The sequence below is a fragment of the Phascolarctos cinereus genome, unplaced genomic scaffold (assembly GCF_003287225.1).
Source record: "Phascolarctos cinereus isolate Bilbo 61053 unplaced genomic scaffold, phaCin_HiC Scaffold_2;HRSCAF=192, whole genome shotgun sequence".
Lineage (NCBI taxonomy): Eukaryota > Metazoa > Chordata > Mammalia > Diprotodontia > Phascolarctidae > Phascolarctos > Phascolarctos cinereus.
Genome location: NW_027555625.1, coordinates 104,992,754 through 104,997,111, shown reverse-complemented (window position 1 = coordinate 104,997,111; position 4,358 = coordinate 104,992,754). Strand labels below are relative to the sequence as shown.

The 4,358-nt window shown below is 42.2% G+C and overlaps 1 pseudogene; it reads right to left on the bottom strand.

The window, feature by feature from the left end:
• Window positions 1–2,755: 2,755 nt before the first annotated feature.
• LOC110215099 (protein C1orf43 homolog pseudogene) lies at window positions 2,756–3,611 on the bottom strand (annotated as a pseudogene).
• Window positions 3,612–4,358: the final 747 nt, after the last annotated feature.

The following is a 4,358-nucleotide window of genomic DNA, read 5'->3' as shown; positions in this document are numbered from 1 at the left end:
GGATTTGAACCCAGGTCCTCTGACTAAAGATTCAAAATTCTTTCCATAGTCTAAAAGAAGTTAGCACCAAGAGTTTGTGCTCTTGACAATGTAGACTGTGATTACCAATTAAGCAGCTCAGAAGTACGGTTATAAAAGTTAAGAATCTAGGTAACAATTTAGAAATCACTTTTGGTACAATGCAATAGACATGCCCTTGTGTAGGTCTTTCCCACAGTATTTAGTAGAGCACCCTTTCTTTAGTCAAACATCATTTCTTTCTACTTTAGCTTCCCATAGAGTGCTTCTTGGAGAGTTAGTTAATGCCCTTTACATTTGACCTCATTAGATAAAAACAATTTGTGAGACCCATCTAGCAACAAAAAGTTTATTATTAAGAGAAAACTCTTATTTAAAAAAAAATTCAATTCAACAAATGTTTATTGAATACCTACTCTCTTCAAGGCCCTATACTAGACCAAGAAAGAGGAAATAAACATTTACATATGTGCAGGAGACTATATTAAATTTTTTTATGAATATTATCTTATTTATTCCTCACAACTCTGTGATATGGGTGCTGTTTTCATCTCCATTTTATAGTTAAGGAAATGGAGCCAGAGGCTAAGTGACTTGACCATGGTCAAATAGCTATCCAATGTCTGAGGCCATATTGGAACTCAGGTCTTCATAATTCTAGGTCTAACACTTTATCCACTGTGCTATCCAGCTGCCCCTAAACTAGGTACTAAAAAGAATACACAGTTCCTATGCTCAAACTGTTTGTAATCTTTCCCTGAAAGTGTTCCTACAAAAACCCATGAAACACTCCCAAAATAATTGTGCTTTTATAACTCTGCTCACTGCCTTCCTAAAGTATGGAAGGCAACGTCAGTGAAAAGAATGTTGGATTGGGTATCAGAGGGCCTCAGTAAAAGGTTTTGTTGCTAACTATCTACATGAGTGTAGGCCAATCACTTCCTTACTCTTGGGCATCAGGCTCATTTGTAAAACGAGGAGAGTTGTTCTAGATGACTTAAGTTTCCTTCCCTCTAAATCCACGATGTTATGAACCTATCTCTAATGATCTCTATGATATAATGAAGGGCTAAAAAGCAAAACAAAAACCCAGAATAAACTTCATTTTGTCCTTTTATATAGAATTGAATATAAAATGTTTTGGCGGCTTGGGTTTGTTTTTGTTTTGTCTGTTAGAGGAGCAGATATGGGGATGTATAAAGCACAACAATATTATTTTTCACTTTCAAGAAGGTTGGGACTCAGTGTGCTGTTCTTATGCTCATTTGTGTAGATTGTGGTGCCTTGTTATTGTGCTTGACCCAAACAGCACATGCCTATTGGGCCACAGGTGATAAGAAAACTATAAGTTCTAGCATTTCCCTAATGTCCCCTTTTGTTCCATAAGAAAAGACACAAGAAAGGTCATAAAAGATCTTGCTGGGGAAAACAAAGCCTTCACTGTGTGAAATGACAATGGAGGTCTATTTTCTCATTAACATAGCTAACCTAGGAGAAGATAAGGATAAATAGTGTGAATAAACTTGTTCAGGACCAGGGCAGAAATGAAGTGAGCACAGAACAGCATGGTGGAAAGTCTGGTCAATTAGCACTGTCCACAGAATTCATACTGGGGAAAAGTGCCAATAGCACATATTTCCCACTCAAATTGTAATCAACTGCAAAGCTTTTCTACCAGCCTCTCCAGAGCTCTCTCCCATGTACTTATCAGCAAGTTCTTTAGCTGGCTGAAATCTTCAGGCCATTCCCCTTTCCCAATATCTGACTAACCTGTTCATGCATTTCCCCCCCTCTGCAATCAGCATTTCCTAGCCCAAAGCCCAAGTACTCTAAAGACTGAAGCCATAAGTAGGATTGTGTGTGTGTGTGTGTGTGTGTGTGTGTGTGTGTGTGTGTGTGTTCCCATGAAAAGCATAAAAAACTCAATCTGAGACAAGGGGTATTAAGTGGGTGATCAGCGGGAGCAGGAGAACAAAGTAAACATTACCCCAGATCAGGGAGACAAAGATGCTCGAACACTTGTATGGGCCCACTGCCGGGAAGGCTGTTGGGTGGGTTAGGAGCAAGGCTGGGTGGAGAGGAGCTCCCCTTTACTTATCTGGCAACTTCCCATTTTAAATAATTTTTCTAACTAACTAGGTGGCAAGTTCTATTGTTCCTAGGCAGCAGAACAAAGGGGATCTGGCACTACATTGAGAGGCTGTTGTTCATCCTTTTTTTTTATTTTTACAGCTGTTTTTATTAAATGACCGGTTTATAAAGTCAGACCAGTGCAGTGACTTATTGGGAGAATACGGAATTAGTGCCTATATCCCTGAGAGTTTCCCTCAGTCACATCTTGTTCTATATAGTATGTGAAGAGAAGGGCAAGGCAGTGCACAAAACACAACAAAAATCTCAACGAGGCTCGGTTGAAGTACAACACCCTAGTTCTCTTCTGCCTTTTTCACTCCACAACTTTAAATGACATGTCTGTGGGCTAGAGTCCCCATCCGAGTGGGTGAGATAAGTGTCCCCTCCCCCACTCCCACTAATCTATTTAGGATAAAACTGACTTTGGGAGAGGGCAAAAAATAACCATGATCGAAAACAAGTTAGGGTAAGGAGGAAATGACATGGAGAGAGGAAAAATATGTGCATTCAACTCCATAAAAAAGGACCGGAGGGATAAGCTAAGGAAGGATCTCCAGACACCCATTTCAAGAATTCTGGGCATGATGCTCTCAATGCTGTCCAGTGCTGCTGTGTCTCCTGCCCTGGAGAAATCCCTGGGTACAGATTAGATTCTCCTATTGGAGCCATGTTGGCTATGGCTATCCCCAAATTCAGTCAGAGGGTGCTCTCTGGTGTGTTGTAGTTATCTTTAAAACTCTTCAGCTCTAGGAAGTGCTTGGCTCTTCTACTCTTCTGGCTGGAGGGCAGATAGGTGACCTGAATGGTTGTTGGGGAGGAAACTTCAGGAGACTGCATTAGATCCTTAGCTGCTGACTGGTGCTGCCGCTGGTAGCTCCTACCACGGGCTTTGACAGCGGCAGCCAGTTCACTCAGTGCTTCTTGGTCGTGTAGATATTCAGTCTGGCCAAAGACACCAGTTCCATATCAAGCTGTTTCATAGCCCTCTAGCAGGGTATCAATGAGAGCTTTGCGGACACCCTTGAAGGGGGTACTTGTGTTTCGAAACTCCAGCGGATAGGAGTGGAAGTTCTTGCCCATTAGGGAACGAGGATGCCGGCCTTCTGAATGAAACGGGATCTCAGAGGCACAAATGGCATCCAAAGCTTTCATCCTGTACAGGTAGCTGTAGCAATGTTGATTTCCTGGTGTCTCCAGCTGCAAAAGTCTGGCATCATCCTCTTCAAAAGCTGGGGTTCATATTTTACATCCTGGACCTTGGATAGTCGGATGTCTATCTCTTCCTTCAGATCCTTGGGAGCATTGTGCCCCAGTGGAACGTGAGGGCCTCTTCGAGACTTCATAGCAAAACGCATGATCTTCCTCTTTACAAAAATGAACAGCAGCACAAATACCAAGCTCCCATAGGCCATCACCAGCACGACATTCACCCTGGACAGCCAGTTACTGCTGGATGCCATGGCCTCCTTCCAGCTTCATTAGCTCGGGCTCCGTAGTAGCGATGGCCCTAGGGCTCCTTGGTGCTCCCTGGCCATTTCCTTATGGGGGAAGCCAAAGCCAGGCCCTGTTGAAAAACATGGCGGCCAGGGGGAGTGTGGGGAACTGGGGGGGGGTTCATCCTTCATTTTTGAAGAGGGCCAATGACATCATGGGTGATATCTAAATTTGTGCATAAATTGGATTTAAGTGAGGCAGAATTAGACAGTCATCAGGTTCACTCTTCCTGAGTCATTGAAATCCAGTGGCAAGACAAAAGTCAGGATTACTAGTGACGGCCTGGGATGTGTGGACAATTCCCCAAATGTCTGCTAAATAGGAACTCATTTATAAGCATTTAAAGAAAAAACAAATGGCTTAATGGTCATCTTAAATGGTTTCTTTTTATATGAATGTTTAAATGACAGAATTCTATTTCTAATTTTTCTAACAATCATAAAAAAAATTAGGCCAGAAATATTACTAGAAATAATGTGAATTCTGCTTGCAAAGACAATAACATTTCATATTTAATTAGATGGCTCTGGAGGAGAAAGTGAGGCTGGTGACTTTGCACAGACCTCCCTCACTTAAATCTGATTCATTTGCCAGTCATAGCATAATCTTCCTTATGACATGGTCCTCTTCAAGAACGAAGGACAAACTACAACCTGTGAGCAGTCAGAGCTACCCAATAGGGATGCCACGGTCCAGTTCCAGTTGAGCAATGC